General features: G+C 41.3%; 1 long non-coding RNA gene across 1 annotated transcript in view; it reads left to right on the top strand.

Moving 5' to 3' along the window:
* Positions 1-633: 633 nt before the first annotated feature.
* The window catches only part of LOC147582741 (uncharacterized), a 57,131-nt gene continuing 34,692 nt past the window's right edge, over positions 634-23,072 (top strand). The window contains exons 1-2 of the long non-coding RNA XR_015249469.1: positions 634-1,070; positions 2,556-2,699. This is a non-coding gene — a long non-coding RNA (uncharacterized LOC147582741). The remainder of the gene's footprint in view (positions 1,071-2,555; positions 2,700-23,072) is intronic.

Here is a 23,072-nt window from a genome sequence, read left to right as displayed (position 1 = left end):
AAATAGTTTCCCCATTTCTCAGCAGAGCTCTCTAAAAAGTTCTTAGTGGAAATCTAAGCTTGAATTCTCAGGACTATAGGGTAGAATGTTTTCCCAGCATGGGATAACCAAGAGGCAAATGGGTCGGTGCTCGCGCTAGGCGCCACCTGGTGGAGAAGGGAGAGCCAGTGTGGAAGGCCCTTCTGGGCCCTCCTCTTCCCCACTGGTATCGGCCCCATCCGCGACCCCCGAGACCCAAGCGAGAGGTGAGCGCCACGGGCTCCGAAGACCTCCATAGCACTACATTCCCCAGAGGTCTTTGCGCAAAGGAAGGAGACAGAGTGGCGGCTCTCTTCCCTGCCTCTAGTGTATGGGCTGTTTTAATCCAGAAGGTTTCGCTCCCCCGGGGCGCCTTCTTCCCCTGCCTCTCAAAGACCCGTCGACTCTGGGGACACCGGGCACCGCCCCATCTACCCAGGTAGGAAAACTAAGCGCCGCAAAGCCTTCTGGGAAATGTAGTTTCCAAAAAAAGACTTCGGGAAGACCCGTCAGGGAGGCCGAGCTTTTGTAGCCAATTAGAGCCGGGCTGGGGCGTGTCACGTGACCTCTGAAGTCAGCTGTCCTGCGGCTTCGCTCTCGCTTGGCTCCGAACTGTGGGTTGGAGCTGTTGCCAGCCCCTGGATTCTGGATCTGGGCTCCTCAGTCCCTGAGCTGGCCTTGTTGGCCGGACGTGGCGCTGTCCGCTTGTTTTCCTGTACTTAAGCTTGTGGCTCTCCGTGACCTCGTGTCAACTTGCAGGCTCTGTAGGACCTCACCATCCTCTTCTACCCTGGCTTCTGCAGCAGCCAGACTGAGCCACTCGAGTTGCTTCAGAGCTTTAGGGACTAAGCCATTAATCAGTTATTGGATCGCCTCATCTTTGGGGACCTTTTCCACTATCTGTTCTCACTCCACCACCTTGTCCTCACCTGTGTCGCCTCAGAAACATGGTGTAGTGGGACCACATGACCTAATCATGCGTTGGTGACACTAGAATCAAGGTCTCCGACTTCAGCTAAACACTCAACTCAGTGGATTGGGACGGCACTGAGGTGAGGAGGCTTTTAAAAAGCAGAGGCAGGGAGTCAGCTGCCCAGACCTCTGGTAGGAGTGCAAGGCTTTGCAAGGGCTATCTTTCTTTGTTGCTTTCCATGCCACGTTTGTCCTCCTAAAGGCTTCCACCTCACATTCCTACTTTTAATTTTTTTTTTTACATTTTATTTATTTTTGAGAGAGAGAAAAAGCGAGCACAAGTGGGGGGGCGGGACAAGTGGGGGGCGGGCAGAGAGAGAGGGAGACACAGAATCCAAAGCAGGCTCCAGACTCTGAGCTGTCAGCACAGAGCCCAATGCGGGGCTGGAACCCACGAACCATGAGATCGTGACCTGAGCCGAAGTCAGTTTTTTAACCGTCTGAGCCACCCAGGCACCACTCACATTCCTACTTTTATTTATTTATTTTTTATTTTTTTTTAACGTTTATTTATTTTTGAGACAGAGAGAGACAGAGCATGAACGGGGGAGGGGCAGAGAGAGAGGGAGACACAATCTGAAACAGGCTCCGGGCTCTGAGCGGTCAGCACAGAGCCCCACGCGGGGCTCGAACTCACAGACCGAGAGATCATGACCTGCGCCAAAGTCGGATGCTTAACCGACTGAGCCACCCAGGCGCCCCTCACATTCCTACTTTTAAATTTTTTTTTTTTTTCAACGTTTATTTATTTTTGGGACAGAGAGAGACAGAGCATGAATGGGGGAGGGGTAGAGAGAGAGGGAGACATAGAATCGGAAACAGGCTCCAGGCTCTGAGCCATCAGCCCAGAGCCTGACGCGGGGCTCGAACTCACAGACCGCGAGATCGTGACCTGGCTGAAGCCGGATGCTTAACCGACTGCGCCACCCAGGCGCCCCATCACATTCCTACTTTTAAAAGAGCCTGAGTGGGACACCTGGCTGGCTCAGTCGGAAGAACAGGGGACTCTTGATCTTGGGGTCCTGAGTTCAAGCCCCAGTTTCGGTGTAGAATTACTTAAAAAAAATAATAATAAACTTAAAAAAAAAAAGAGTGCGAGAATGAAATGCAAAGTGGAACATTAACTACGGGAATGCGAGAATAGCACGTTGGTATAAGAGTGGAAGATAACAATACTCAAACAAAAGTGTTAAGTAGCGTATAAAGAACGAAATGAAAAATAACAAGAAAATGTAGCAAAGATGCTAAATTGGTATGTTAAAATAGCTAAATGAGCCCAGAGAGCAAACGATAAAGTCCTTTAGAAAGCATTATGATGAAAAAAGCATTATGATGAGAAAAGATTATAGAAAAAGTCCGATAGGAAGCCAGGCATATGCAATGTTTTGTTAGCCTTCCAGAAAGATTAAAAGATTTTTATCAAAAAAATTCCCTTGGCAAGTGGCAGGTCTAAGAGAACCCTGGAAATCAGTAAGTACTCTGGCTTCAAAAAAAAAAGTAATTTTTAAAAAGGAGACTTGTCTTCAGGGGAAAAGATCTAAAACAGATATGTTTGGACATTTCAGAAGCCCCTGATGTGCCGCATCTTAGGCAGAATCCCGTGGAGACTGGTTCCAGCTGCCACATGGGCCCTTAAGCAGATTTTGGATCCCAGGGTGGAGGCCACGCAGAGCCTGAAACTTCTCAGGAAGTCATGCTGCCAAGCACTGGTGAGGAGATTTGGTTTGGTTCTCCTCGGATGATAATATTTATTTTATTTTATTGTTTATTTTTTAAAATTTCCATCCAAATTAGTTAGCATGTAGTGCAACAATGATTTCAGGAGTAGATTCCTTAGTACCCCTTACCCATTTAGCCCATCCCCCCTCCCACACCCCCTCCAGCAACCCTCAGTTTGTTCTCCATATTTATGAGTCTCTTCTGTTTTGTCCCCCTCCCTGTTTTTATATTATTTTTGTTTCCCTTTTCTTATGTTCATCTGTTTTGTCTCTTAAAATCCTGTATGAGTGAAGTCATAGGATTTTTGTCTTTCTCTGACTGACTAATTTCACTTAGCATAATACCCTCCAGTTCCATCTATGTAGTTGCAAATGGCCAGATCTCATTCTTTTTGATTGCCGAGTAATACTCCATTGTGTGTGTGTGTGTGTGTGTGTGTGTGTGTGTGTGTGTGTACCATATTTTCTTTATCCATTCATCCATCAATGGACATTTGGGCTCTTTCCATACTTTGGCTATTGTTGATAGTGCTGCTATAAACATGGGGGTGCATGTGCCCCTTTGAAACAGCACACCTGTATCCTGTGGATAAATGCCTAGTAGTGCAACTGCTGGGTCTAGGGTAGTTCTATTTTTAGTTTTTTGAGGAACCTCCATACCATTTTCCAGAGTGGCTGCACCAGCTTGCATTGCCACCAACAACGCAAAAGAGATCCTCTTTCTCCGCATCCTCGCCAACATCTGTTGTTGCCTGAGTTGTTAATATTTGCCATTCTGACAGGTGTGAGGTGGTATCTCATTGTGGTTTTGATTTGTATTTCCCTGATGATGAGTGATACTGAGCATGTTTTCATGTGTCAGTTGGCCATCTGGATGTCTTCCTTGGAGAAGTGTCTCTTCATGTCTTTTGCCCATTTCTTCAGATTATTTGTTTTTTGGGCGTTGAGTTTGATAAGTTCTTTATAGATTTTGGATACTAACCCTTTATCTGATATGTCATTTGCAAATATCTTCTCCCATTCTGTCAGTTGCCTTTTAATTTTGCTGATTGTTTCCTTTGCTGTGCAGAAGCTTTTTATTTTGATGAGGTCCCAGTAGTTCATTTTTGCTTTTGTTTCCCTTGCCTCTGGAGACGTGTTGAGTAAGTTGCTGCGGCCAAGATCAAAGAGGTTTTTGCCTGCTTTCTCCTTGAGGATTTTGATGGCTTCCTGTCTTACATTTAGGTCTTTCATCCATTTTGAGTTTATTTTTGTGTATGGTGTAAGAAAGTGGTCCAGGTTCATTCTTCTGCATGTCGCTGTCCAGTTTTCCCAGCACCACTTGCTGAAGAGACTGTCTTTATTCCATTGGATGTGCTTTCCTGCTTTGTCAAAGATTAGTTGGCCATACGTTTGTGGGTCCGTTTCTGGGTTCTCTATTCTGTTCCATTGATCTGAATGTCTGTTTTTGTGCCAGTACCATACTGTCTTGATGATTACAGCTTGAAGTCTGGGATTGTGATGCCTCCTGCTTTGGTTTTCTTTTTCAAGATTGCTTTGGCTATCCGGGGTCTTTTCTGGTTCCATAGGATGATAATATTTTATTAATGTATGTTTTTCATTTCTCTATAGTATAAGGTCCATTTATCATACAAAAAGTCCATGAAATACCTTAAACCATATCTGTAGTGTTTTCACATACCATGTGATATTTGATATAATTAAGAAAAGCAGCAACCTGGTGAGTTAACAATTAACTAGAAAAGATAGTGCTTTGAAAGCAATCCAGTTTATTACACTTCTACATGTCAACCTCGCCACCTAATTCTAAATTTAAAGACTTACTGTTTACTAACAGGAAGTTGCAACTATATTTACATGTGTCTATGGGGGAAATGCACGCATTGAATAGCCACACCTTTTATGCAAGACGCATATCCAGCACCAAACAAAACAATTCTGGACTCCCACACTGAACATTAATATTTTAGGAGTAGAGCACAAGATCCCCAATGAACAAAACCTATGTGTTATAGAAAAAGAAATAGAAATCATGTAGATAGCAATTTTCATTAAAGAGCAATGGATCAGGACTAGTTGTTTGTTTTCAATTCATTGCCCTGTAATACTTTTGTTAAATAAGAGTTTATTTCTAGAAAAAAGTGAAATTATAATGAAATACAAAATATAATCCCCATTTTTAATTATTAGATTTAGCATGCGTAAAGTCTGTCTAAAATTGCTATAAAAGCTCCTAAACACTTAGGCTCGATTCTGTATCTAGCTCATGGCAGACAGGATCATCAACCCATACTTGCCTAATGACCAAATTTGAAGAGTGCTGAGATAAAGCATCTACAAATAAAGGTCTTACAGAAATATGTCACATATTACTCCCCGTCTCAAACCTTTGTTATTTTTATAATATTGACTTTTATTGAAGCCACAATTGTGTATAGTTTAAAAGGTCAACCAGGAGTGCAAGGTTTTAAAAAGCAAGAATCTTCTGTACCTTCCTTCACCTCCCCCTCAATTCCACTCTCCTCTCCCTTCATGTTTCTGAACAAGAAGCATACAGTGCTATTTCATTCTGAGAGATAAATAATGGTGAATACCCATCACTAGAAATAAATATTTCTTATTTATTAAGAAATAAAGCATTCCATTTATCATGGAAGCTCTGTGTTACCCTCCCTGATTTCATTCCTCCTGTCAAAGCAAAACCATATTTGCTTTTTATCAGTGTCTGATATTCCCATATGTGTCTTTTTATACTTTTACTAGATATGTCTATATTACCAAATGTATTGTCTTTTCGTGTTTTCAAGTTTTATAAAAATGGCACAGTACTTCCCAAAAACTTCTTTTCTTAACGTGTTTTTGAGAATCATCCACAATAATATGTATAGCTGTGGTTCACTCATTTTTCTGACGTACAGCATCTCATTATTTGAATATACCTAGCTAAATTTATTTATCCATTCTCTTCTCGATAGATATCTGGATTGTTTCCTATTTTTATTGTTACAGTATTGTAATGAACGTTCTTTTTTTTTTTTTTTTTCACGTTTATTCATTTTTGGGATAGAGAGAGACAGAGCATGAACGGGGGAGGGGCAGAGAGAGAGGGAGACACAGAATTGGAAACAGGCTCCAGGCTCTGAGCCATCAGCCCAGAGCCTGACGCGGGGCTCGAACTCACGGACCGCGAGATCGTGACCTGGCTGAAGTCGGACGCTTAACCGACTGCGCCACCCAGGCGCCCCATGAACGTTCTTATAAATGTCTCCTCATACACAAGTGTGAGGACCTAGGGTATATACACCTGTGGCATCCTTTGTGATTCATATACTGATGAATTGAAATCCTGGGTCACAGGGCATATGTATCCTTGTGCATCTTTCCTGTAAATATTGCCTGTGTGGTCTCTGAAGTGCTTGTACCAACTCGCACTTGCTTCAGCAGAGTAGGAGAGTTCCCGTTTCTCCATATGACCAGCAACATTTGAAACTATCAGACTTTAACTTCCCAATCTGATGGATTTAAAATGATACTTCATGATAGTTTAGTTTGCATTTCTCTGAATAATGATGATGTTGAGCATCTTTTATATTAGCCATTCTGGTGTCTTGTTGTATGATTTGCCTGTTTATTTTTTTACTTTTTTCTATTGAGTTTTTTTAAATTATTGACTTATTCGTTATTTATATATTCTGGATTTGAATCCATCTTTATCATATTAACTTTTCCTATGTTCATAATATGTTTCCCTGTTTAATTCATCTTTAACATTTTTCTATCATTTTTTATAATTGTCTTCATAGAGGTTTTAAGCATCTTTTGTTAGATTTATTGCAAAGTATTTTATAATTTCTTTTTTTAATGAGAATCCTTTTAAATTTTATTTTTAGAATTTATATTTTTCTAGATTTGTTTAGGTGTAATATAATTTCTTTTTTAACGTTGTAAGTGAACATCTTTTTAAAAATTATACTTTCCAATCTGTGTGTCTGAGCCATAGGAAAAGAGTTGCCTTGCTAAACTCTCATATTAATTATAATAGATATGTAAAGTATGTAAGTATGTAAAGTATGTAAATTATCTTGGTTTTTTCTTTTTTTTAATTTTTTTTAATGTTTATTCATTTTTGAGAGAGACAGAGTGTGAGCAGGGGAGGGACAGAGAGAGAGGGAGACAAGAATCCGAAGCAGGCTCCAGGCTCTGAGCTGTCAGAACAGAGTCTGATGTGGGGCTTGAACCCATGAATTGTGAGGTCATGACCTGAGCCAAAGTCAGACGCTTAACTGACTGAGCCACCCAGGTGCCCCTATCTTGGCTTTTTTTGTATAAACAATCATATAACCTGTGAATGATGATACGGAAGTGATGTGCCAAACAGTGAACCCCCAAAGATGTTCACATCCCAATCCCCAAAACCTATGAATATGTTACCTTACATGATAAAATGGACTTTGTAGATGTGACTAAATTAAGGACGTTGAGATGGGAGAGTTGCCTGGATTACCCAGGTGGGTCCAATCCACAAGGGTCCTTTTGAGAGGGAGGCAGAAGGGGTCAGAGGCAATGAAAGCTATGTGATGACAGTAGCAGAGAGAGACGAAGTGATGGTGGGAACAAATTTTGCAGTGGTGTGGTTCCATGATAGAGGAAGGCGCCCCAGGCCAAAAAATATGGGTGACACCTAGAAGCTGAAAAAACGAGAAATCTCAGATTTTCTAGAGCTTCCCAGAGGAACACAGCCCTGTGGACACTTTAATTTTAACCCCTGTAAAACTAATTTCAGACTTCCAGAACTGCAAGAGAATAAATATGTGTTATTCTAAGTGACTAAATTTGTGGCAATTTGTTACAACAGCAATAGAGAAACTAACATAGGGCACGTAGAAGATGAATTTTTTGAGACCAATCTAACTTGTTTTAATTCTGTTTTCTCATTTGTGAGCTTGGTGGCTCTAGAATTCTGAGCCAGAATCTTGTTTCCTCAGAACAAGACAGAGGTTTTTTTTTTTTTTTCTCCCTTTACAATCTTTCTATCATTTATTTATTTTTCTTTTCTTACTGTTCTGCCTGGCTAGGCTCCGCAGGTACAATGTTGAACAGAAAGGTGTTAGGGCCTCCCCCCCATCACTTCCTGATTTTAAATGATTTTTAAGTAATCTGTACACCCAACGTGGGGCTTGAATTCATAACCCCGAGATCCAGAGTCACATGCTCCACTGACTGAGCCAGCCAGGTGCCCTCATCTTCCTGCTTTTAAAGGGAATGTTTCTAATAGTTCACCATTTAAGTAGTGTATTTGCAAAAAAAAGAAAAAGCACTCTATTTTCTGTAAAATATTGTTAGAGAGTTTCATCAAATTAAAGAAATATCCTTCTACTGGTTGGCTAAGATTATGTTTAACATAAATGAGTGCCAAATGTTATCAAATACTTTTTCTGTGCCTATCAAGATAATCATGTGGATTTTCTCCTCTAAGCTGTTATTGAGATGATTTATATTAATACTTTTTTTAAAAAATTGGACCAACTTTGCATTACCAAGATAGAACCAGCTTGGTTCTGCTGGCATTCGGCATGCTAACATTTTCACTAAATCTTCTGCATCTATGCTTATGAGCAAAACTGGCTGTAAAACCCTACCTTCTGCTGACCTTGTCTAGCTTTGGGTCAGGGTTAGATAGCCTCACAAATTGAATTGAGGAGTGTTCCCTATCCTGCTATGTTGGTTGATTCTTTTTATTTTGGCAATTAAACATTTATTTACAACAACAGAAGACACAGATTCAGGTCTCTTAAATTCCACACACTCTCACCCGCAAACACACTGCTACTGCCCTCATTCTGCCTACATAATTATATCATAATTCTTGGTTCAGTCAATATTCAGCATTATCAGGATTATGTAAATATTACATACTAATGAGCCACTTAGAATCTTATATTTACATATCCTTTCCTATACAACTTTTGACTTTCCCTAGAGTAAACAAATCGCCTCTTTATGTTTGTTTTGGCTTAATTTTCCTAAGTTTCCTTAGTTTCCTTAGTTTTCCTATTGCCAATCAATAATTCTTCATGAAACTATTGCATAGAACTATAAATCTCTCCATTCACTTAAATATTAGGTAACTGAACAGTTGCATGTTTCTTGTAGAGAATTTTCTCCTGGAATTCTCTTGTTCTCTTGCTCCAAACTGCCCTGTCCTCTGTGCCTGCTTCCAGCTGTTTTGAGGACTAAAACCCTTTGTATTCTTTTTGTCTCTTCTATATCTGAATCCCTGTGCCCTGGTTTCCACGGTTTCCTCTTTCTTGATTTACTGGCTCCTTTTGGTGGAGCACATTCTTTCATTTAGAGAAGGGGTACATGGAAGATAAAACTTTTGAGGCCTAACTTGTCTGAATTTATCTTAATTCTGCTCTCTCATTTGCTGTGTTGATAGGTGTAGAATTTGAGATAGGAATTGTCTTCCTTCAGAATCTAGAAGGAATGTAGTCTTCTATTTCCAGTCTTTCTGATGAGAAGACCAAGACTATTCTGATTCTCAGGGTTTTTTTTTTAATAATTTAAGTTTATTTATTTATTTTGAAAGAGACAGAGACAGCACAAGTGGAGTAGGGGGAGAGAGAGAGAGAGGAGAGAGAGAATCCCAAGCAGGCTCCACGCTGCCAGCACAGAGCCTGATGCGGGACTCAAACCACAAAGCCACAAGATCATGACCTGAGCCAAAACCAAGAGTCAGACGTTGAACTGACTGAGCCACCCAGGCGCCCCTGATACTCAGGTTTTTGTATTTTTCCTTTGTCTTACTGCTTTTATGATAGTTTCTTCACTTCTGATGCTCTAAAATTTTATAAAAATATGCTTTGGTATAGATTATATCCTGTGTTGCATTGGACTGTTAGGGGCCTTCTAATTGGGAAACTCACATCCTCAACGAAGGGAAAAACTCTTAGCTCATGTGTGCATGCACATGCACATGAGAACGTGTGTGTGTATGAGAGAGAACATATATAAAAGAATATGAGTAATGTAAATCCTGAACCATAGTAGTAAAACAAATGCCCATGAACCCACCATCCAACTTAGGAGATAGAATATTCCCAATTCCTTGAACTTCCCTATATGTTCTTTTCTGATGCCAGTCCCTACCCTGCCTTCCTGTGCTGAGCCCATGCTCTCACTCTTCACCAGCCACAGAATCACTCTCATGGTATTTTTTTTTTCAATTCACTTTTCTTTTCTTTTTTTTTTTAAGTTTATTTACTTTGAGAGAGACTCAAAACCACAAGATCATGACCTGAGCCAAAATCAAGAGTCAGATGCTTAACTGACTGAGCCCCACAGGGGCCCCTAATTCACTCTTCTTGTTTACTACATGTGTATGTGCCGTGAAACCATAGCTTGTTTACTTTAGCTTGCTTTTGAACACCATAGAAATGGCATCACACACAGAAATGACATTCTTCTGTGGCTTGAATGTCCTTCAGTATTGTTCCTAAGAGTCATCTATGCACATGGCTATTGTTCGTTAACTTTACATTGTAGTATAGCATTCTGTTGCATGAAGACACCACAATTTATCTGTTCTCTCAGTTATAGGCATTAGGTTATTTCCTTTTGTTTGTTTGTGCTTGTTTTTATTTTCTATCATGTCTACTGGTGTGATCATTTCTTTCCCTCATTTTCTCTCTGAAATTTACATTAGTTGTGGGATCTTCTGGACTGAACCTTAAATATTTTTAAGAATTGTTTATTTGTTTTTGAGAAAGAGTGAGAGAGCATGGGGGAGGGGCAGAGAGGGAGACAGAGGATCTGAAGCAGGATCCCATGCTGACAGCAGAGAGCCTGATATGGGGCTTGAACTCACGAACCATGGGATCATGACCTGAGCTGAAGTTGGACATTTTAAGTGACTGAACCACCCAGGTTCCCGGACCCTTAAATATTTTTACCTCTCTTTTCCTGTCTTCTGTTTCTTTGTAATTTTCTTCTACAGTCTGAGAGAATTCCTCAAATTATACCCAAATTCATCTACTCAACTTTTAGAATTTCTATCATATTTTGAATTTTTAAGAGTTCTTATTCTCTGGATGTTTATTTTTATAGCTTACCCTTTTGGTTTTTTTTTTTTTAAGTTTATTTATTTATTTTGAGAGAGACAGAGACAGTGCAAGTTGGGGAGGGGCAGAGAGACAGAATCCCAAGCAGGCTCCGCACTACCAGCACAGAGCCCAATGTGGGGCTCGAACTCACGAAGCTGTGAGACCATGACCTGAGCCGAAACCAAGAAATGAATGCTTAACTGACTGAGCCACCCAGGCGCCCCTCTCCTATTTTCTTAGATACTAGACTTATGAGGTTTAGGATTTACTTGCAATTGTCTTTTGCTTTCTGCATTCTCAGCTTCCCCCTGCTGTGGTTGGTTGAATGATTGGTGATTTGTGTCTCTTTCATGTCAGAAGCTCCCCTCCAAAGTCACGTGATGCTTGGCCATCTGCTTAGATTTAAGTGTAAAGGCACCAAAATGCTGATTTAGAGTCCGGGTGTCTGGGTGGGGCTCATCCACAAGTGGTCTTCACAGTAGGGTGATCAGGTGGGGACCCAGCTGTTCCACGGGGACAATAACAACTGTCAGTAGGCCTTTTCTCTCTCTTGGCCTAGTTTGTTTCCCCAAAGAGGAAACTTCCATTCTTCCTCCCAGATGATGTAAGCCTGTCTGCCATCGCTCCGGCTGTTGGGTGGGAAGTTGAATTGAGTGAATTGGGGGGCAGGGGAAGGTGGTTGCCACTCACAGACTTTCACTTACTGCCCATTTTCAGTACAGTTCCCTGTTCTAAATTGTGTCTGGTAACTCTCAGTCCAGACCCTCTTGGTTTGAACTCTCCAACTTCTTCGCTGTGAGGGAAGGTTGTGTCGGATGGGAGAAGACATCTGGGTGTCTCACTGCCCCTCAGACAGACAGCCAAGATGTACCTCCTGTTTTCAGCCCCACCTCTTATCCCCATCTTCAAGGCCGTTCCAGTTGGAATCCTGCAGCCAGGAATCCACTTGCTACTTCGTATACACACGACCTCCCCTTGCAGGTTTAAATTTCAGCTTTCTCTTCTCTTTGAAATCAACTACCAGTGACTTTCTAGCTTCCAAAATTTTCTTGACATCTGTCATCTGTTCCTGTATACTCTCCAATTCTTTGTCTTTGTGGATATATGCTGTTTCTTTTTTCAATATGCTTTTTCAGTTGTAATTTCTCTACTAGCATTTTGAAGGTCTGGGGAGGAGGTGGAAATAAATGCGTGTGTTTTCAATGTCACTCCCCCAATGGTGTGGATATAGTACCTGAGGGGAGGAGCACAGAAAACCACAGAAAGTCTGTAGGGCCCCTCTTGGGTCTGCGGCCGACTCTGGTTTTCAGAGGCCTCTCTGTGGCTGGCCGACTGCCCAACACGGTATTCAGTTATGTGGTGCGTAGAGAGGAATTCTCCATGTGTCTGTTCAGCCCAGAGACACTTCTGCAAAGAGCAGCAGAGAAAGGTGCTGCTGAACTGAGGGAAGAGAATCAGGCTCAGCTAGAGCAAAAGTTCCCTGGAAAAGTATTGATGGCCAAGATCCGGGCTGAATCCCACCCACCCTGTTTTCCTTGTTAGGAGAGTTAATTCCAGGGGAGGCAATACTGGGTGCTCTGAGGAACAGCCCAGGAGATCAGAGCCCACTAGCAGCCCCCTGCTCAGACTCAAGGAGTCGATGCAGGTGACTCCAGCACCTGAGACTGGATCCCTGAAGTGGGAAAACAGCAGATTTCTCATCATGTGGGCTGGTCAGAGAGCCCACAAAGGCCAGGGCCTGGTTAACAACACTGGCCACCTTGCTTCCAGTGTGAAACAGAGAGCCACAAACAAGACAACTGCATCTCAGGACGCTAGCCTGCCCCTGGCATCTAGCAACCAGAGTCGGACAGGGCAGAATCTGAAAGAGCAGTTGCCAGCTGTGTGGCCAGGGCTCCGTGGCCTGGGGTGGGGGCATTGTCTCAGAGAGAGCCCGAGATGCCCCATCTATGAGGGCTGCTGAGCAGTTCCCTGTGCAGCTTCTGAGGGTCGGATCCCGGGACTTGGTGTGGATGCTCACCCTTGTCTTCTGGTTATGAGTGCCCTGCAGTCATGCTAAGAAGTGAAGAGAACCCTAAAAGGGGTAGGAAAATGGAAGAAGGGCCTGGAAGACTATAGCTCATGCCCTGGACTGTTTTTCCAACACCACCAAGCAGTTCTCTGATTCTCACTGAATCATAACCAGGTGTCCCACACTTGAACTGGGTTCTGACACTGTCTACCTAGAGATAGCAGCAGATCCCACAGGCTAAGGGCTCAGTCCTACAAGACGGCCCCCTGTTCAGAAACCAGTTCAGATACCAACTGAACTATAAATCAGAGGTTCCCACAATCCCCTCGTCCTCGGGTTTGATTAATTTGTTAGAACGGCTCACAAAGCTCAGGGAAATATTGACTTACAATTCCCAGTTTATTATAAAGGATATTACAAAGGATATAGGTGCATAGCCAAACAGAGAGGTGCACGGGGTGAAATCAGCAAACGTCCTGAGCTCAAGCGCTCCTGTCCCCCTGGATCAAGGGGTTGACACCCTCCTGGCACGTGGATGTGTTCACCAACCCAGAAGCCCATCAGATTCCTTGTTCAAGAGTTTTTATGGAACTTAATTTGCAGCGCCTACTTTCCTTACATCAGTGGGTGGAGCTGAAAATTCCAGTGCTGTAATTGCTTGATCCTTCTGGTGACTAGGTGTCTACATGGGGCCCCATCCTAAGTCACCTTATTAGCACAAACTCAGATTAAAAGGGGCCTGATATAGGGGGCACCTAAGTGGCTCAGTCTGTTGAGCCTCCAACTCTTGATTTTGGCTCAGATCGTGATCCCAGGGTCATGGGATCAAGCCCCACTTTGGGCTCAGTGCTGACAGCACGGAGCCTGCTTGGGATTCTCTCTCTCTCAAAATAGATAGACTTAGAAAATTTATTTTAAGAAAGGGCTTGTTATAAATAATGAAAGGTATTCCTATCAATTAAGAAGTTACAAGAATTTTAGGAGCTCTGTGTGAGGAACTGGGCATGGAAACCAAATAGATTTTTTACCATAGCACACAGGTCGACACCTCATCCTCAGTGATAGCGGTTTCTGCTTTCCATGGGGTGCCGTGACTCACATCAGTGAGGAAATTATTCTCCACACAACTCCCTTTCCTTTGTGTGGTTGGGTAAGGGAGGGGAATGAAAGGCTGGGCAGCAGCCTCTGTCGGTGCTTTGCCCCCGGGCTGTGTTTTACATTGGCTGGCCCTCCTGTGCTTTCTCTCCCCATGCCTGCACCCTGAGAAGGTTTGCCCCCCTAGGGCCAGCCCCAGCAAATGACTGGCAAACATAGGGGAATAGTCCTCCAGCTCTGTTGCTCCCTGGTGGGGGCAGTTTTAAGGTGTCCCCAGAGTTCCCATGAGGGACTGAGCCAAAGCCGCCCTCCTTGGATGCTGCTTGCTGTCACATCTTTGCTTGGCCTCCTTTCCAGGTCCCACGTTCCCATCCACCCTCCCCCCCCCCCACCTCACCCACCCACCCATTTTCTTGTTCTGGGAATGCTTAAATAAATAATTTTCGTGTGAGTCCTCTTCTCCGAGTCAGCTTCTGGAAGCTCAAGTTAAGACAGCCTCATATTTCAGAGTCCTTGCTGGCTCTTTGCTACTAAAAATGGAAGGACAGGGTAGTCTTTTGTTTATAAAGCACAGTGAGGATGCTGCAGGTGTGGAAATGTAAACCCTGAGACTGAGGAAAGGGTGCAGACTTAAATTGTTGCTTTACGTTGAAGGGAGAGAATCGGTCTTCTGAAGGGTGCCTGGCATGGCAAAAAGGTGGGGAAGCTGGGAGCTTGAGGCAGAGAAGCGGCTGAGCTGCTTGTATGAAACCTCTCTATTGCACCAAGCCTTCCATAAGGACTGCTACTCACACACACACAGTGTGTGGGTGTGATGTCGGAGGCAGGGGAGATCCAATGAAAAGGCTATTTGAGATGCGATGCTGCATTGCAGACCAGAGAGCAGGATGGGAAGGCAAGATGATCCCAAAGCTGAACTCCTTCAGTGGAAGCAGGAACTCTGAGCCAAAGAACTAAGGAAAACACAATCCATCAAACGTGTACCCACCCCACCCCCACACACATGCATCTGCATGTGTATACATGTACACACACTAGTCCACCAAGAGGTGGAAAAGGAGAAAATACCCCCTCTTCTGAGATCTGAATAATGCATGAAATGACCAACTTGAAGTAATTGAAGGATAAGTTCTAAAATCATCCCAAGAATATACAAAGGCATCTTCAACATCAGAACAGCATTTCTCAATTAAAATTCATAAATTGTGGGAATGCAAGCTGGTGCAGCCACTCTGGAAAACAGTGTGGAGGTTCCTCAAAAAACTAAAAATAGAACTGCCCTACGACCCAGCAATTGCACTACTAGGTATTTATCCAAGGGATACAGGTGTGTGTGCTGTTTCGAAGGGACACATGCACCCCCATGTTTATAGCAGCACTATCAACAATAGCCAAAGTACATAAAGGGCCCAAATGTCCATCAATGGATGAATGGATAAAGAAGATGTGGTATATATATACAATGGAGTATTACTCAGCAATCAAAAAGAATGAGATCTGGCCATTTGCAACTACGTGGATAGAACTGGAGGGTATTATGCTAAGTGAAATTAGTCAGAGAAAGACAAAAATCATATGGCTTCACTCATATGAGGACTTTAAGAGACAAAACAGATGAACATAAGGGAAGGGACACAAACATAATATAAAAACAGGGAGGGGGACAAGACAGAAGAAACTCAAAAATATGGAGAACAAACTGAGGGTTACTGGGGGGGGGTTGTGGGAGGGGGGATGGGCTAAATGGGTAAGGGGCACTAAGGAATCTACTCCTGAAATCATTGTTGCACTATATGCTAACTAATTTGGAAGTAAATTTTTAAAAAGTAAAATTTGTTAAAAATGTATAGGAAGGAAAACAAAAAAATAAAATTAGTAAATTGACTCCTACAGCAAACAGGAATTCATGGAAGGTGGGAGATACATTAGCACAAGCTAAGGCAGTGGGGGTCTTAGAACATGGCATCCTCCTCCCTTGAATGACCTGAGCCTGGTCTCTGTTGCCTCCAATCCATAACAGAGCCAGGGCGGCCCTGGGACTTCTTCCTCCTCCACTGCTCACCCAGGGGCTCCACAGCCCCATGCAGAGAGCCCTCTTCTCCCTCTCCTGGCCCTGCTGCCAGCCTCCTTCCCACATGGCCAGGACCTTAACAGTGGGCGCTCCAGGGTCAGTGAGGTCTAATGTGGTCAGGGAGCTGGGGACCTGCCTCTGAGTCCATTCCTATCTCTGACTCTTTCTCCCTTCAAGTCTTTATTCCACAAACATTTATTCACCACATGCTACTCACCAGGAACTGTTATCTTTGTTCTGTCCCCGTCTGTCTTTCTGTTTGTTTCTCTCTCTCCCTGATTCCATCCCTGTCTCTCTCCTCCTCCTTTCCTCTCTCTCTGTGTCGACCCGGCTCCCTTGCCCTCTCCCTCTCCCTTCTTCCAGGCTGGTCTCTTTGAATTAAATTGGCCTATGTCTCTGAAGCCAGATGATGCAGCACATTCAACAGTACCCACAGTAACGGACATGTCACAAAGCAGTTTGTGCTCACAAGCCTGTTCTTTTGCTATTACAAATAACCATGTTATGAACATGATTTTAAATCTTTATCTACATCTCTGAGTAATTCCTTCAGGAGAGCTCCCTAGGTATAGTACTTTAGGTCAAAGGGCACTGACATTTTTAAGGCTTGTAATATATGTGGAAAAAAAATCGTTCAGCAATACTGCCCACATAACTGGACTTCTTTAAGTTGATTCTCAGATTTAAGATGGGGTCACCCACGTTTTTCCAGGGTTCCTGGAGACACTCACATTCTGGAATATCTCTGCAGATTGATTGGTTTGTAGAGGACCTGCCTAATCTCCTTTCTACATACTTAAATATTCATTTGTCTGTTGATTTGTTCAATTACACACCTATATAAAACATGTGCCAAGTGCTGGTATTGACCCTGGACTAGATTCTGGTGATTTACAGCCTTGCCAAAATCATAGGTGACTCCTTCCTTCAGACTAGACTCAATTTTGGCCTTGGTATTTTACAAATCAACAATAAGATGAGAAGTTTCTCACAATGCAAGGCAAAATGTGGTCATAAATCATTCAGGCATGCGTCTATTCCCAACCCAGACAATAGTAAACACCTTTCACCACACTGCCTTTGGTCTTTGTTGGCGAAGACTTGCTTTTTTTTCAAACACCTAGACAGCTTTTGATGCCCTATAATTTTCAATTACTGCTTTCTATAAACTGAATGTTTGTATCACTCCCAAAATTCATATGTTGAAACCTAATCTCCACTGTGATGCTATTAGAAGGTGGGGCCTTTTGGGGATGATTAGGTCATGAGGGTAGAGCCCTCATGAATGGGATTAGTGCCCTTATGAAAGAGATCCCAGAGAGTACCTTCACCCTTTCCACCATGTGAGGACCCACTGAAAAGAAGGTCGCCTATGAAGCCAGAAGTGGATCCTCCCTGGACACCAAATCTGCCAGCACTTTGCTCTTGTTCCTAGCCTCCAGAACGGTGAGAAATAAATTTATGTTGTTTATAAGCCACGTACCTAATCTATTATAATCTGTTATGGTAGCCCCAACAGACTAAGACACTGCTTCAAAGGAGGGAGGTGTTTTGACCTTTTATTTCCTCCCCTAGGGCCAAATTCATGGTGCCTTCCCATATTCTTTTCAGTCATTTGAGACAGATTCAATGGGCTGTTCTCACTGTCCTCCATCCAGGGGATACATGAAAATATCAAGCCATTATATGTTAACATTTGTTGCAATAGATGCTCACAGATCTTGGTGTAACTTACTCACTAATCACAATTTTTAGCTATTAGTTGAATGTTCATTTGACTATTTGAATGTTTAGTTGAATGAAAATTTGACTAAAAATGTCACAGAACATTTAGGTGTACTTAGAAGTTCACATTGCATGTAACCAGGTATAAATCATAATACAGTGTGATAAAGGTTTATCTGATATACATAGGGGAGATAGAATTTGAGGGGACCCTAGAGAAGAAGTCCATAATGCAGCAAACAAGAGCAAGAGACCTTATTAACTGTGTGTCAGTCAGCTACTGCTGCATAACAAACACTGCAATAATCTCAGTGTCAAACAATAATACATACTTGTAAATTTCTCACTCAGGTAACTTGACCTTGATCTTATCTGGGATTTTATGGGCTTGGCTCCAGGACATGAATTTGGTTCAAGTCTATTCTATGCATTTTGGGCCTCCTTGGACCAATTGCTACTTCATTATCATGGCAAAAGACAGACATACAAGAGACAAAGTCCAACATGCAAGTCCATTTTAAGCCTCTGCTCACATCATGTGTACTAATATCCCATTGGCCAAAGTAGGTCATATCACAGAAGTCCAAAGTCAAGGTATAATAAAGTACATTCCTTACATGGAGCTATAGTGAAAAACTGTAAATATTTGCTGAATAATCATCTAATCTACCACAAGCTGGATCTTGGAGAACAAAGGATGTCATTCTAGGGAGAAGTGGAAGGAATTAGTGTTCCATAGAGAGGAACCACATCAAGAAAGACAGGGAGACACAAGATATGTGGCACACTTAGGGAATTGTGGGTAGTTTGAAGGACAGGAGCCCAGGACACTAGTGAGAGATATTGAGTGTGTGCAGGAGGCTGAGTCTGGAGAGAAAGAAGGAAGCCTATATCTCAGGATGGGAGGAAACCCAAAATATCTCAAAAGAGTTGTCAAGGTAAGAGGCCTGCCCTCCCTGTTGGATTTTCAGGGGACTCCTGCTTTGTCTCATCAAGTCTGTACTTCCTGGGGGGAATACCCCTTCCGTCAACCCTCTGTGCACTCTAGGGAACCAAAATGAACTTCACTCCACTATCCAAGTAAGGAACTGCACTAATTCTCCTTTTCCTTATCATCTCCCATGCCCAGCTCCCATGACCAGCATAGCATCTAATAAGTGTTTATTGTCTATACCCCCAAAAGTGTAAACAACTGGGAATTCTTTTCTAAATTTTTTTTCTGATAAGGCATACTTCTGGAAAGAATGTCATAAAATGATGAATATGAAAGATGCACTGCATGCCAGCAGAAATAACCACCTTCACACTTTGATCAATAGCCTTCCAGGGGTGCCTGGGTAGCTCAGCTGGTTAAGCATCTGACTCGGTTTTGGCTCAGGTCATGATCTCACAGTTTGTGGGTTTGAGCCCTTCATTGAGCTCTGCACTGGCAGTGTGGAGCCTGCTTGGGATCCTCTTTCTCTCCCTCTCTCTCTGCCCCTCCCATTTTCACACCCTCTCTCTCTCTCAAAATAAATAAATAAACTTAAAAAAATAGCCTTCCTGGGGTGCCTGGGTGGCTCAGTTGAGTAAGTGTCTGACTTCAGCTCAGGTCATGATCTCACAGTTCGTGGGTTTGAGCCCCATGTTGGGCTCTGTGCTGACAGCTCAGAGCCTGGAGCCTGCTTTGGATTCTGTGTCTCCCTCTTTCTATGCCCCTCCCCGCTCATGCTCTGTCTCACTCTGTCTCTCAAAAATAAATAAGTGTAATTAAAAAAATTTTTAAATAAATAAAAATAAATAGCCTTCCAGATTCTATGCAATGTAATTATGTAAGTAGAATCATATATTGTTATATTTAACCAGCTTTTTTATATCAACTCAAAACATAAACCTATCACATCCTTTTTAATGGCTACACTGCACTGTATTTTCTTATATGGGTATGTCATCATTTATTCAATCTCTTAATTTTCACCACTAGAAATAATACTCTAAAGATATCCTTTCAAATACATCTATGCCCACAGGTCTAGTTAGCTGTCTAAGCATAAATTGCTAGAAGGAGAATAGTTTGTTTAAATGCATACCTACTTAACCTTTTCATACATACCACTAAATTGCCTGTCAGAATGCTTATATCGATATGCAGCCCTACTTCATGCACTTGACATCATTGGATATTTTTATGCATTGCTAATATGAATAATTTTATTTCATTGTTATTATAATGGAATGATGACTTTTTTATTTCTTTGTGAAAAAAGTATTATTTGAATTAGAACTCTCCCAGAAGAGCTATTAGCAGATGTAAGGGGAGGACAAGGATATTTTAGGAGGGAGGAATTATTAAAGTTAGAAGCAGAAATTAATAAATTAGAAAGCAAAAAAAAAAAAAAGTAGCCTTGATAAATAAAACTAGGAGCTGGTTCTTTGAACACAAGGAGGGAAAAAGAAGAAGGAAAGAAAAACTATGCAAAGCAGAAGATAAGAGATCAAACATGAGAAGCACAATGCCAGGTATAAGGAATAGAGTCTTTACTTCCAGATATAAAGAACTAAAATGTATTAGAAAATTCTATGTTAGAGGAGAAGGAAAAATAAGAAAACTCTGTGTTAAACTTTATGTTAATATACATGAAAATTTGTCAGAAATGGTTTTCCTTGAAAATATAAGTTCCTAAAATTGATTCTAATGAACCCATATACCAGAATTTACCAAAACCCATTGATTAAATGGAAAAGTGCCTCCAAGCAACAGAGCCCCAGATGGTTTTTATGAATGACTTCTAGGAAATCTTATTTTAAAATACCACATCTAGGGGTGCCTGGGTGTCTCAGTCAGTTGAGTGTCTAACTCTTGATTTCGGCTCAGGTCATGATCCCAGAGTCATGAGATCAATTCCCACGTCAGGCTCTGTGCTGAGCGTGGAGTCTGCTTAAGATTCTCTCTCTTTCTTTCCATCTGCCCCCTCCCCCACTCGCGCTCTCTAAATAAGTAAGTAAAAAATAAATTACCAAGTCTATGTTGCTTACAGTAGATATTTAAACTAACATAGGAAAAGACGTAATTTATAATACAAAAATGCAATGCATTTTATAATATAGAAGACTAGGTGCCTACAGATATGAAAATCTTAAATAAAATAAATAAAATATTAGTAAGTTAAATCTAGCAGTGTATTTAAAAGAATTGCGCACTGTGACCAAGTAGTATTGATTCCAGAAAGAATTATTAAGAAATCCGTGTTGAATCCAGTATTCTATAATACATCAGATGGTGAAAGGAAAGAAGCATATGATCACCTCAATATATGCCAACGATGCATTAATTAAAGTACAACATCTATTTCAGATAATGATATAATGATGATAATAAATACCTTAGTAAGCAAAGAACAGATGGGCCAAGGATACTTTCTTTTTTAATCCGAAGCCACAAGCAGCAAACTTAGTGGCAAAACATTAAACATTGGGAGTGTTTCAATTAAATGAGATGCTCACTGTTATTGCTATTAATCAAAATGTTTCTGAAGTCTCAGAACAATGCCATTAGTGAAGAAAAAGAAATAAAAAGGACCGATTTTTTTTAAGTGGCAAATTATCTTTATTTCCAGATTATATTCTTTTCTTCCTAGAAAATCCATAAAAACCAACTGAAAATTTTATAGGAACTAATAAGAGATGTCAATAAAATGGCTTAATATAAGAAATAGACAAATTACAACTTTCTTATATACTAACAATAACCAGCTAGTAAATATAATGGGGGAAAAAGGAGAGTCCAGTCATAATTGCAACAATAACTTTAGAATACCTGTGTGTCTGACTATGATTAAAAAAAAAAACATGACTTATATGAAGAAAACTATAAAATATTCTGAAAGGGGAAAAAAAACTTAAAAAGTTGGAGATGCTACATTTCAAGATATAAAATGTTAGTTTTCCCTGAATTGTATGAAATTAATGCAATTTAAATTCAAACCCCTATGGGATTATTTTTGGATCTTGAAAGATTGATTCTAACGTTGTCTGGAAGATGGTATGCTTGAAGCCAAGAAATTTTGGATGGGCTCTTAGCCACACAGAACAAAGACTACATTTCCCATTCTCCCTTGCAGCTTGATGTGTTCATATGACCAAGTTTCGACCAATGAAAGTGGTTTGTTGCTACATCCAGAAACCTGTTTAAAAACAGCTTATATGCATCATTTCCCTTCTGTAACCCTTTCTCTATCCAGCTGCTTAGGAAACGATGTATGAGGAGGAGTATGTATAGGCTGGACCCTGAGAATGAAGGTCACGTTCTAGTAACAGCACAGTGGAAAGCTGGAAGGAACCTGGTTTCCAGAGGTTTTAAAAACCACATCAGTTCCAGATTGCCTACGTCTGGAACTTAACATGAACGAGAACAGAACTATCTTATTTAAGCCGCTGTTATTTTGGCTTTTCTTTGTTCACGGGCGAATCTAACCCTATTACAATAACCTTTCATATTTTCCCCATGCTTATATAATTAATATAATTATATTCAGACCTATATAAAGACACACACACAAGTTTTATGTAGGTTTCTGCCATCATTTTGAGGGAGAAAACAACTTTCTTCATCTTATTTTCCTCAATCAATACCACTTGAGAAATTTTATCCACTTCAATTAGTATAGTTCTAACACGTATTTTTTGATGGCTTCAGAAAAGTACAAAATTTATTCCCCCATCCTTTTATTCTTGGGCATTTGCTTTGTTTCTGATTTTTCTCTCACTATTAACAATGAAGTACTATAATAAACATATGTTCTTGTCTACTGATGCTCTTGTTTCCAAGGGATAGAATCCTAGGAGTAAGCCAGCAGGATGAAGGGGTATGCATTTAAAATTTTCATAGATGTTTCTAGGTTACTTTCCAGGAAGCCTGAAACACTTGCATTTCCATCAGCAGTGTATGAGAGCACCATTTCTCCACATCCCCACCAGCAACAGTTCTTTTTTATTTTGTAGCAGTCTGGAGGATGTAAAGTGTTGTTACATCAATTTGCTTTTATTAGACTGTAACCAATATCTGGTAATGTAAGACTCCTATCCCTTCTTTTCATAGTTTTCAGACATTTGTTCTTTCACACAAGATCACTTTATTCAACTTAAAACTCTATGGGATTAAACATGGAATTATAATATAACAAATTGATATACAAATTTTGAGAAAATTAAAACTTTTATATTCAGCCTTCCCACCCAAGAACATGCTAAAGTTTTTTTTTTTAAGATTTTATTTTTTAAAGTAATCTCTACACCCAACATAGGGCTCAAACTCACAATCCCGAGTTTCACTTTCCATCAAGAGTCACATGCTCCACCAACGGAGCCAGCCAGGCACCCCA

Source organism: Puma concolor, chromosome A3 (genome assembly GCF_028749965.1).
Source record: "Puma concolor isolate L17-30 chromosome A3, mPumCon1.1.hap2, whole genome shotgun sequence".
Taxonomy (NCBI): Eukaryota; Metazoa; Chordata; class Mammalia; order Carnivora; family Felidae; genus Puma; species Puma concolor.
Note: the sequence above shows the minus strand (reverse complement) of the source record. Positions and strands in the feature narration are given on the sequence as shown.